The sequence below is a fragment of the Strongylocentrotus purpuratus genome, unplaced genomic scaffold (assembly GCF_000002235.5).
Source record: "Strongylocentrotus purpuratus isolate Spur 01 unplaced genomic scaffold, Spur_5.0 spur5_scaffold_7, whole genome shotgun sequence".
In the NCBI taxonomy this organism is placed as follows: domain Eukaryota; kingdom Metazoa; phylum Echinodermata; class Echinoidea; order Camarodonta; family Strongylocentrotidae; genus Strongylocentrotus; species Strongylocentrotus purpuratus.
Window position 1 is genome coordinate 33,301,497 of NW_022145613.1, and position 13,015 is coordinate 33,314,511.

Sequence of the window (13,015 nt, forward strand, 5' to 3'; positions counted from 1 at the left end):
ATCGATTGAGATTCTACTGTACTGGATTCACTGAGCTATGTCAGCAGGAGAACGTATTCGTAATAAGCTTGATTTGTTTGGATAGTGAAATCAATGAATCTTCCTTTAAGGCGAAGAATGGTGATAGAATGACCAGGCAACGTTCGACCTTTCACTGCTGTATTACTCATCCGGCTTGGCCTTAGCATTCCCCATTTCCTGTAGGAAGGAGACTCTTTTTGGCGGAAAGATTCTCTTCAAAAATGACAAATTGCCCAACCACATGCTGGCAAATATTGTCGAGGGCTCGTGAAATAGAAAAACCCCGATATTTGGCAATATTCCCCGTGAAACGATTGGCAAACAAGAAAGGCGGGCTGTTCTGGCACAGAACGGAATGAAAGTCATCACTCAAAGTGGATGTGGGGAGAAAGTTTCATCAAAAGTTCGCGCGCCTGAGATAGCTTTGAAATGAAGCGGCCAAATTGTATTTCATGAAAAAACAAGGATCAGCGGTATAACCTGAAAGTAAGAAGATTATTTTCCGGCTTCGAGTGGGATAAATGATTGATGAGAGCATGGAAGATCATGTGTATTATTTATTGATCTGCTTTCAAATTCAATTGTTACGTATTTATGAATGCTTTTCAGCAGTAGCGATATTCAATTACGCTAAGTGTTAAAACGTTATTCACATTTTAAAAAATTAATATCATCCTCTATGGCAACTGAATTCAGTGTCCAGTGACAAGAACTATACAAAATCGGGAGCATCGTGAAAAGATTCAAATCAGAGTGAAATGCTGCATGCCAAAAGAAGATTGGAAATGCATTACAAGCGGCAGAAAAACGAGTAGAAATTGGCACTCGTTGTTTTGTCTGACATCAAATATTACTGTAGTGAGGTAAGCGCGTGTTATCTTTTCTTTTCAGTCAAATATGGGTTTCTATGCAGTTCAAAATTGTTCAAAGAACAGGAATTAAATGTTAATGCAGTTGTGTAATATTTTTCTGGAATTTAATGACTTAGACCTATAGAGTATGATTTTGATAACTTGGTTTGTTTATATGTCAGATTTGTTGTGTTACCGTGTAGCCCTTTTCCATCTATGTCTTTCGTTCATTTTACATCTTGCAGTGAAAAGCCACTCCAGTAATTTTGTATTACAAAACTTGCATTGGTGTTTTAGTTCTCTTATGATTTGAGTTTGATTTGTAGGTTATTTTCTCCATGGATGAAGATATTTTCAAGCAGAAAAAAAATACACCGACCTACATGTACCTACGCTCATTTTCGTCAATTTATTGAATGAATAAAAGATGAAATGCATGCAGATGTTAAAATTTTAAAGTATTTTGTATTCCTGTGTCCCGTCTTGTGATTAATTGCCGTATTATTCATATCTATGGCCCTTTGTCCCCAACATTTTGTCCTGCTTTCCCTGTTTTCTGTCAATGATTTATTGTTCTCGATATTATCATTAATGTTGCGATTCTCTTGTGGTCACTCTCGAAAGAAAATGAATCATTAATGTTTTTCACTTCTTGGAAACAATTTTTTCGAGGGGAGATCATAAACAAGATAGCGCAACTGATTTTGTGTGTTAAACGAGATTTGCATAATATACAAGTCAAACTTGCTTCGTGAAGGTCATTTTCCCTAGCGAACCGCAGGGAAGGTGGCGTAGCAACATGGGGGAGAGGCAGGGTGGCCACCCCCCCCCTTTTTTTTTCATCCTACATAGGAAAATCGGAAAGAAGGAGGAGTAGCGTTCACAGTAATGATGATGATGATCAGCTTCTGCAAAGCACAGTACTTATAGATCTCGCTTCTACGTCTCTTTGAGGCTCTTTTGCCCCGTTGAATGTTACTCCACAAACTCATAAGCGGGCTCGGATAACACAAATTAATGGTATTCAAACATGACATGTAAAATATTTCAAATTTATTTAAAAGAGGGCCAGGTAAAATTGAAAAAGGCTGCCGTCAATCGTTCACACATACATGATTCTTTGTATTTGTCACTTGCACTGACTTCACATATCAAATACAAAGAGTTCACCAATGGCACCGAATGCAGAGGTTAAAGAGTTGTTTGACAGGGAGTTGGGATTTCTTCTTATATGTATTACACTCGACCGGTAGTGAGTGCGTGGAGTGACCATGGACGGTGCGAAATAGCCCCAGAGGCGCAGAAACGTGGTCATTTAATACTGTGCTTTGCTCAAGCTGATAATAATAATTACAATTTTATCAATCATAGCAACAGCAATAATAATTATAATGATGATGATGATGATGGTAATAATAATAATTTTGTTTACCAAGTGAATCCTCATCAGCATCAAAGCTGTTCATCTTGAGGGCCCCGCCAATAATTCATACCCAAGTAAATGCTAGATACCCATTTACACTTTGGTGGAGAGTGACAAATAAAGATTAAGGGGTCTTGCCAAAGACTTTTGTGCCGGGCAGGGAATCGAACCATCAACCCTAGGATTGAGAGTCAAGTGAATGAACCACTATACCATGACACCTCCATCAGTGTAAAAGGCACGTGAGAGGAAAATGACAGAAATCTCCCACCCCCCCCCCCTTTCATCTACCTAGTAAGTACCCCCCCCCCCCCGCCATCACCCTTGAACCCGGTGCCCCCATCCCTCCCCTTCCCCCCCCTCGATTGAAAGACTCATGCTTCACCACTGCGCAGGGACACAATATTCCCAGAATCTAGATGATCAATCTTCAGCAGGCTTTGCGGGGGTTTGAAATGAGTGTTTAAGTATTCGATCATGTGCAACCACTTCGAGTGGTTCTTGTAAGAGTGGTATTGACTCTGTAGGGTCGGTATTAATGCTACTCGTGCAGCCAACACTCCAGTTAGTTGTCGAGGCGATTGAAAATTTGACATAATTACTCATGTCGAACCAGGTCAATGACATCTCAATCTCTATTCCTAAACTGCAATTCTCAGAGTATTGATCCTATATGTGTTTTTATTTTTTCCAAAAAAAATATATACATAATAATATTTGTGTATTTTTTATTTACAACACAAACAAAATCACCAATCTTTTAGTTTCGTTTCTTATAATTCATAAAATTAATTAAATGGCAGGATATATATATTGTGTATGCCAGGCGCGGATCCAGGGGGGGGGGGCCGAGCGGGCCTTGGCCCCCCCCCCCCCGCAAAAAAAAAAAAAAAAAAAAAAAAGAGAGAGAGAAGAAAGGAAAAGAAGGGAAAGGGAAAGAAGAGAGAAAGGGAAAGAAAAAAGTGGAAGAAAAAAGAAAAGGGGAAAGAAGGAGATCGGGGGGCCGAAAGAGCCTTGCCTCCCAGGCTGTTGACCCCCCCCCCCCCCCCCCCAATCAAAAAATAAGAGAGAAGGAAGGAAAGGGAAAGAAAAAAGGAAAAGAGGAGATACTTGCGTACTGATGGGGGGGGGGGGGCTTGGGGGAAATCAAATTCAAACGTGGTTTATTTCTAATTCCACAACCGTGGATTACAAATAATGCTGAAATTACTTAATTTCCGAGATTTTTTCTCACTTTTTAGTAAATTATACGTTTGTATGTGTTTGTTGGAAAATGACAAATTCCTAAATTTACAGCCAGGCAAGAAATATGATTCTTGAGATTCCTACATGTAATGTCAGGGCCCGAGGTACGGAAGGAATCGGGAGCCTCGAGCTCCCTCCACCCCCCTACACTTTTTTTGAAAAAGTGTAATAAAGAGAAATAAAATAGAATGAGAGCAAGAAAGAGAGAATAGTTAACTGCCCGTGTTAAAAAATAATGAGGCATCAAAATATGCTCATCTGAACTGGATTAAATGCCTAAAACCCCTAAGCTTCCGGGGGCTCTGCCCCCATGGACTCCACCTATAGGGCCCTACGGGGACCCATAGATGCTTATCTGACGGTAATTTAATGCCTAAAACCCCTGATTTTGGGGGGGGGCTCTGCCCCCTGTACCCCACGCCAATAGTGTCCTGCCAGTGTCACAAAAAAAATAAGGTATACAAAAAAAAAGCTCATCGGGCCGTCTCGACCCCACCAGGGGCCCTAAGGCGGGCACCTGAATGCATATCTGACCGTAAGTTATTGCCTTAAACCCCTGAGCTTGCGGGGTCGGACAAGGTATCAAAATATGTTTATCGGACCGCAGGCACGTAGCCAGGCGGGGGCGTAGGAAGAAAAAGGAGCAGACAAAGGATATCTTTGAAATTCAGAATCAAGAACGGTACAGCAAATCGTCTTCTTTCTCTCTTAATCTTATGAAACGTCAAAGCTTCCGCGCTTTGCGCGCGGGAGGGGGGGGGAACCTGAATTCAAACGAGGATCCAGAGGCGAGAACTATAATACGAATCTTTAATGATTTAACGAAACATAAAAGCTTCCGCGCTTCGCGCGGGATAGAGGGGGAACTAAATTCCGACGTGGATTATTTTCGACAACGGTACAACGAATCGTCTTCTTTCTCTAATGATTTAATGAAAATTAAAAGCTTCCGCGGGAGGGGGGACCTGAATTCAGACAAGGAATAAGAGTCGAGAACGGTACAACGAATCGTCTTCTTTCTCTAATGATTTAATGAAAATTAAAAGCTTCCGCGGGAGGGGGGACCTGAATTCAGATAAGGAATAAGAGTCGAGAACGGTACAACGAATCGTCTTCTTTCTTTAATATTTTGATGAAACGTCAAAGCTTCCGCGCTTCGCGCAGGAGGGGGAGGGGGGGGGGGGACTGAATCGAGAACGGTACAACGAATCGTCTTCTTTCTCTAATGATTTAAGGATTCGTAAAAGCTTCCACGCTTCGCGCGGAAGGGAGAAAACTAAATTCAGACGAGGATTAAGAATCGAGAACTGTACAACGAATCGTCTGGTTTCTTTAATATTTTGATGAAACATCAAAGCTTCCGCGCTTCGCGCAGGAGGGGGAGGGGGGGGGACTGAATTAAGACAAGGATTAAGAGTCGAGAACGGTACAACGAATCGTCTTCTTTCTCTAATGATTTAAGGATTCGTAAAAGCTTCCACGCTTTGCGCGGAAGGGGGAAAACTAAATTCAGACGAGGATTAAGAATCGAGAACTGTACAACGAATCGTCTTGTTTCTCGAATGATTTAATGCAACGTAAAAGCTTCCGAGCTTCGCGCGGAAGAGGGGAAAATCTAAATTCAGACGAAGATTATTTTCGAAAACGGTACAACTAATCGTCTTCTTTCTCTCATGATTTAATGAAAATTAAAAGCTTCCGCGAGAGGGGGGGGGGGGACCAGAATTCAGACGAGGATTAAGAGTCGAGAACGGTACAACGAATCGTCTTCTTTCTTTAATATTTTAATGAAACGTCAAAGCTTCCGCGCTTCGCGCAGGAGGGGGAAAATCTAAATTTAGACGAGGATTATTTTCAAAAACGGTACAACGAATCGTCTTCTTTCTTTAATATTTTAATGAAACGTCAAAGCTTCCGCGCTTCGTGCAGGAGGGGGAGGGGGGGGACTGAATTTAGACAAGGATTAAGAGTCGAGAACGGTACAACGAATCGTCTTCTTTCTCTAATGATTTAATGAATCGTAAAAGCTTCCACGCTTCGCGCGGAAGGAGGAAAACTGAATTCAGACGAGGATTAAGAGTCGAGAACTGTACAACGCATCGTCTTGTTTCTCGAATGATTTAATGAAACGTAAAAGCTTCCGCGCTTCGCGCGGGAGGGGGACAATCTAAATTCAGACGAGGATTATTTTCGAAAACGGTACAACGAATCGTCTTCTTTCTCTAATGATTGAAATAAACTTAAAAGCTTTCGCGCTTCGCGCAGAGGGGGGGGGGAACCTGAATTCAGACGAGGATTAAGAGTCGAAAACTCTACAACGAACCGTCTTCTTTCTCTAATAGTTAAATAAATCGTAAAATTTTCCGCGCTTCGCGCGGGAGGTGAAAAACTTAATTCAGACGAGAATTTTTTTCGAGAACGGTACAACGAATCGTCTTCTTTCTCTAATAATTTAATAAAACGTCAAAGCTTCCGCGTTTCGCGGAGGAGGGAGGGGGAAACTCGCCCCTCCCTGCACCGACCCCCCCCCCGCATTATGTCACTGTTGGTCACCATTACGTACCAATATTTGGCTCGCAAAATTTCAAATTTGGGCCCCCCCCCCTAAGAAATCCTGGATCCGCGCCTGGTGTATGCACACACACACACACACACATACATAGGGCCTTAACATGCAAAATCTCCTCTATCCAGCAGTCAGTTTACGGAGATGATATCATGGATATCACGTCGTAAAACTGACATTTTTTTTTTGTTACACTACGGGAGATTTCATAGGTCAAAGCTATAACTCAGAGAGTGGATAAGTTGTCAAATTTCACCCCAAGGAAATATATTTAGTCACTCCTAAAACTTGAATAATCTTTAAAAAATGTTATACTTGACTTGTTGTCTACCCAAATTTGTGCAATGGCCAAAAGATTCCCACCGTTTTTGTGAATACCCGTTTACTAAACATGTACAATTGATTAGTGTCTACTAACTTGAAAAAAAAATTTGTGTAATAATAATTAGAGTAATTATCAGGAAATAAAGCCAAAGAATCCCATAAGCTTTCGTAAGATAAACCGTTTGATATCTCATCCGTAAATACAGTACGGGATTTATTTTTTATTTACATATCGTAGAGCCATATTAGAAATTAGGTCAATTTGAGCGCACAAACTGAAAACATTAACGGCTATATAAAAGCGCAAATTAAATTAAATTAAATTAGGTGGTGAAGTCTGGAATAATTCCATAATAATTGAAGGTCACTCACCAGAATTTTCTCCTTTTCCGTTTTAGGCGGATCCATGCTTTATTTGAAAGTTGATAAAAAAATAAAAATAGATAGCCTTGGGGATGAAAAGTACTCGCATGAGATTAGCCACAGAAAGGGAAGATTGGAAACAAATTTTGTAAGAAAATAGAGAAATGTTTTATTTTTGTAAACTTGACGCACTTGACAAGCGATATAATTAATTATTATGCGGCTCATGAAATTCAAAGGTTGTGATTGCTCAACGGCGTGAATACCTTCCAGAATAATTTTGATGGCGCATGAATTTTCATCGAATATTTGTAGCTTTATCCTTTTTTATTTGCCTAGGTTTGTCGTAACTTTTCTGCTTGGATTTCACTCGCTCCTTCTTCGTTCTTTTTTTAACGTTCTTGCATTAAATGATCTATTCTATTATCATATTCGTTCTTCTTTCATCCATAGCTATTTTTTTTTATCTCCGGAAGTATATTTGTCCATCTTAAGTTATCTATGTGATGGTTCTAATTTTAATTTCATGAACACAAAAAAACGTTAGAAAACTTGGAAGAATTTAATTTATTGTTTTCACACGATATTCCCAGTTCTTAACTGTTGTGTTATCGTCACAATGGCGTGTTCTTTAGCTTTTTAGTTTTATCCAAATCCTGCAAAGGGGACACCTATGCTTTTGCAAAAAGTACATTATATACTAGGTACGTTCGAAGGATGGGTACGAGTAAGAGTATATCAAATTTTACTTTTTAACTGGACACCACACCGCTATCTGCGTGTGCGCTCATGTCTCTTCTACTGTTAAAAAAAAAGGTTCAGAGCTCATATTTCAAATTCTTGTCCGATTTACCATTTTCATTTGTTGCAGACTCCTATTTGTTCATGACTATCTTGTGTAGATTTTATATGTATGTCATTTTATCCTCAAAACATTCTAAAGGCCTATATGGATTTATGTAGTTGACATTTTTTAAATGGTCTTTTACCCAAGACAGATTTTGACCACAAAAAGGGGCATCCGACACATGGAGCCGGAATTCCCTGCTCGATTTCGCTTTCTATAAAACCATAAAAACAGTACGCGAGAATATTACGAAGGCATTGGAATTGAGTAATGTTATATACCATGTAATCGGATTTAATTTTGTTAAATGATAATAATAAAGGTAATTGTATAGCCTTTCATTAAACGTTGATTCCCATTTTCTTTTATTTTCTGGTAGGGCGCCGCAATGGGAACACGATGGTTTCTTGCCCTGCTCTCCCTGTTTTTCATGCTGCTAGCACCAGTGACGTCATTTCCGACCAGGTCAACAGAACAATCACATAAGAATCTCCCTGGGGTCACATCGTTCCTACGCATGCTCAAAGACCACATCGTCAACCGATCCAGAGGTACGGGTTCTAGGGGTCCTCTAAGAGGGCCCAAGGGTCATCATCAGGTTACTCCAAACGTCAATTCACACAACAGTGAGGTCCTGCCCGCATGGCCGCCCAAGTCCAAGACAGAAGATTGGGTTCTCGACCTCGCGCCAAAGGATGACCTCTCCAATTTAGCCAACGACAGTGAACGGGATTTTTCACCGGACGTGGCGGCAGCGGTGGGATCAACAGAACTTGAAGATGACAAACGCGATTACGGACACGGGATGTTTTTCGGAAAACGCGTTCCAAATGATAAATACATTGATCGGCAACTAGAGGATCCCACAATGCAACGCCAGAGAAGACCTGACGACTACAACTGGGGCATGTGGTTTGGCAAAAGGGATAAAGCAGATTTGTATGGCTGGGGAGGGTTCTTTGGCAAAAGGAGTGGTGATGTTACAGAGTATGAAGATTTCGTAGCATAACAACATGAAAAAACTATTCACCCATTCACCAGAAAAAGAAAATTCTTTGAAAGTAATTCCAATGATTACCGAAAAATATGATTTTTTTTTTTTTTTTTTTTTTTTTAAATTTCAGAAACCACGGCAGGAAATTGAAAAAGATTTTTTTCAAAAATAAACGATCTTTTTAATAAAAGGAACAGAAGAATCGTTTGAAATTAAAATGGGACACTCCCTCACCGATCACATTTCGAGGCACAAGACATCATGTTTTGGAGTAAAATGAAAAAAGTTTTAGAATGAAATGGTTTCGGAATGAGCAAGAATACTTGACATGGTTTCTCGAGCTTGGAATTACTTAATATTTGTAATGTTTTGTTCATGACTTCAGTTTAATTGTAACATGGTATTCTTTTCCTTGAAATGTTTATGCCTTAACGCAATCTTTAGTACTTCGATTTCAATACTCACACCTCTACACATTAACGTCAGGAGTAAAATGAAAATGGATACATCTTGCAAACGTGGTAATTAAACTATTGGTGTCTAGTTCATAATAGTACACAACCGAAACCATGAGAAGGTTTGACCATTTAATATTTCGGTACACGTATTAACCAAGTATATGGGTGCAGTTGATTTTCTTTTATAGCTCTTTTTCGCCCTGTTAATTCAAAATGTTTTTTGTCCAATATTTTATGTAATCCATCGTGATTTTCTCGTAAGTTTCAAATTTCCACTACTTATATTCGCTGTCTCAAATGATCCCTCTCACACCCACGATTTTTATACATCGACTAAACTAAACTTCGTCACTGTAAATGAAATCCAGCAACTATAATTTATCATTAAAAAGTATTTTGATCCTCGTTTAGGTGTTTGACATTCGTTTTAATCACTTCCCTGATGATTTAGTAGACTTATCAGTTTTACGCTCGTAAAACCTTTCAACGAGTGCTCATAAAAGAGCAATATACACTCAGATTCAAATGTGATGTAAAAAGAAATTTAAGCCAGGGAAGTCGCCAGATCATAAATAATACCCTATCTGACGAATGTATTAAAAGTGTATTTATTATCCATCTTTTCTTTTGCCATTATTAGGGAAAGAAAGTATGGATGTATTTTATAGCATTTGGGTTTTAACGTAAACGGGCTTAACTCCAATACGTTAATGTCGATGAATTCTAGCTGGATGTTCAAGTAATAAATCCTATTTAACGAGGTGAGATATGATTTAACCACGCAAGACGGAGGAGAAAATTATGTACTTCTATGAATATAAAATAATGTAGATACATTTTAGTTGTGAGAAGTAATTTATCATAATGTGCGATACCTAGAGAATGTAATTTGAATCGCCTTTTCTGCTAAAATGAGAAATTTCTCATGAATACAATCCTTTACACAGTATGGTGAGCAAAGCGGAGAACGCTTATACTTAAATAATCGTACAAAAATGTAAATATTGTGAGAACTAATTGACCATCTTTCTTTTTGCAATTAACTGGTTAGTAGCTTAGATTCTAAAAAATCGTTTTGTGCAATTTTTTTCTTTTTAGGACAACGGAATGAAAACAAAGTCAAAGAGATTAAACTACCCTTTTTATGAATAAGTGCATGGTAATTTCCTAGATCTTCAACGAAACAAATTTCAACTAACAAAAGAAAGATTTTCTCTGTATACTTGCAGTGCCAAAGTATTGTTAACTCATGTTAAGTGTGGTTGCGTGTGTATAGTAATATTGTGTTTCTTTTTTTTTTCTATTATCTGAGTACTTGATACTTGCAAACAGACCCCCTCCCCCAACAACAACAACAAAAATGATAATAATAATGATGATGATAATAATAATAATAATAAATTATGAATAATAATGAAAATAATAATGATAAATAACAATTATAGTAATAACAAACAAATTATTGCATTTTGCATTGCATTAGAGGGTTATAAAATTATATATGAATAAATAAATAAATAAAAAAGATGTGTTTGTAGATTTAAACATGTTATATGATAGTAGTGAACAACATACATGTACATGTACTTTATTGGATTTGAATTTGAAGGACAAAAAGTCGATCTTATGGCACTCTGTATAAATATCAAGACTCGTATCCAAGGAGGAACAGGAGATACAAACAAATATCAAATAATCGAATTAAATATATCTATTTGCAATGTTTAATAAACAGTCATCTGAAAACGAGAGAACGTGAGATTCACGACTCAAAATGGGAAAAGAAAAACAACATCATTCTTGGGAGCCGCTTATATCATCTGTTGCTTCATGACACCATGCAATTGGAGGGTTAGTGTCAATAATTGTTGCTGAAAGCCAGTTAGTCTAGTTTATTACATATTATTTTATGATACACGCTGTATGCTTGTTCACTGACTTCATCCAACAAGTTTTCCGCACGCTTTAGAAATGTCAAATGCTTTATAGAATATGGTTGTTATTTCAAGAATAAAAACGCTCGAGATCGCCTTTAATATTACATACTTGTATCCTCAAACACAGAGTTCATTTATGTGATGTATTGTTGATTTCATTGTAAATTCTAGTAAATGTATCAGCTTGCTCTATAAAATGTGATTATAACATCTTGTAAAAAGAGCCCTTTTCCTTGTGACATAAGAGAAAAATAAAGAAAAAGTTTGATTTTTGAAAAATGAACTGTTTAAAGTTGTCATAATTGACGTATCTGTACCCCAACGTTCATGCTTATAAAAGGCTGTCCTGTTTATGACTTTATAGTTGGTTATTGTCATCGACGTATTACCAAGAATAAATCTTTATGAATAAGTATCCAATTTTCGTGAATGTTCAAAGTTGCTTAAGACTACCCTTTTTGCCAACATAACCTACTGGTATAAAAGGTGATATGAATGATAGTTTTACTTTTTTTTTTCTTTTAAATGTATGTTAGTCTCTACACGAAAGTAGTTTTTTTACATTTTTTATTTTCTTAATAAATTGACTTTAACTTTTAATTTAAATTGGAATTTGATTGATAAATATTTCCTCTTTTTTTAAATCAAGATTGCACAGCAAATAATGTATAGGGCACCTTCTTCCAAGGATATTGGGTATAAACCACACGAACTATAAATTGAGCAAATTAAGTTCATCTTATGTTTACTCCTTGGAAAAGAAGATGACGAATGGAGACAGAAAGGTGGACATCGAGATTGAGAGAAAGAGGGGATGGGTGGAAGAGATAGAGGGAGAAGAGTTAAAAAGTTATATAGCGAGAGGGAGAAAGAGAGGTTGATTAAAAGAGGTATATAATTATGTATATACCATATTACAAGAGAGAGGAGGAGAGAGGGGAAAGAGATTAGAGGGATAAAGAAATAGTAAACCGGTTAAGACGATGAACGAAATGATCCCTCCCCCCTTCCCCTTCCCGCCCTCTCCTATCTTCCTTCCTTAAATGTTAAATGGCTGAAATTTGGGTTAATCCATTTCATAACCTTATCATATATTTGATAGGCAACATTGATTGCGAAACAATTTGTTATTTTACCATGAAAAAAAACCTCCAAGACTTGCTTGAGGCTGGATGCTAATAACTATTGTTTTCAGGAATATTATCAGACAAAATTCACGATTAGAATCAACGGTACGATGTGTCATTGAACAGATATTTTCTCTTCGAATAACCAGAAGGGTCTTTTCTAGAACTGATGTTTGCATCTTCAATGTCAATGGGTTATTGAACGGTAGGACACGGCCTCTAAGCGGATTGATGGATGAGATAATGATGAAAATAACGGGCTTTAAACAATAGCCTGACAATGAATAAACTTCTGTTATTGAAGATACGTGATGAGTTTCAGGAAACTTAAGGATAGATGATGATTCAGATAAGTTTTTACTGAAACAGCATTACATGAAAGAAAACAAATATATTTTGTTATAAATTGTTTTGAATAACGATTTCTTTAAAGAAAGGTACGTAAGAGTGTTTTAAATAATACTATTTTGGAAAAAGGTTAGGTATATACACTGTTGCTCATAACGGTGGAATATTTTTTTTTATCCCAATTTATGGAATTATTTTAAAAATAATTTAAAAATACTAGATTTAGATAATAGTATACAGTCTCAGATTTTATTGAATAATAATTTGCCAATATGTGTTTTGCGTGACTGCTAAAGCATGTATATTATGCTACTATGTTTATCAACTAGGGGACCTATGCCCTTAAGTCATAAAGGACAGTAATGAGGATTAATGCCTCACAAAAGGGCTCTGATATAGCACATCGACACGGTGTTGACCCTGGGGCCTCACAGTTACGAGGCCATTGCTTTGTCACTGAACCATGACTGTACGCAGCGGGGGCTACACTCTTATTTCCACGGAGTCAAAT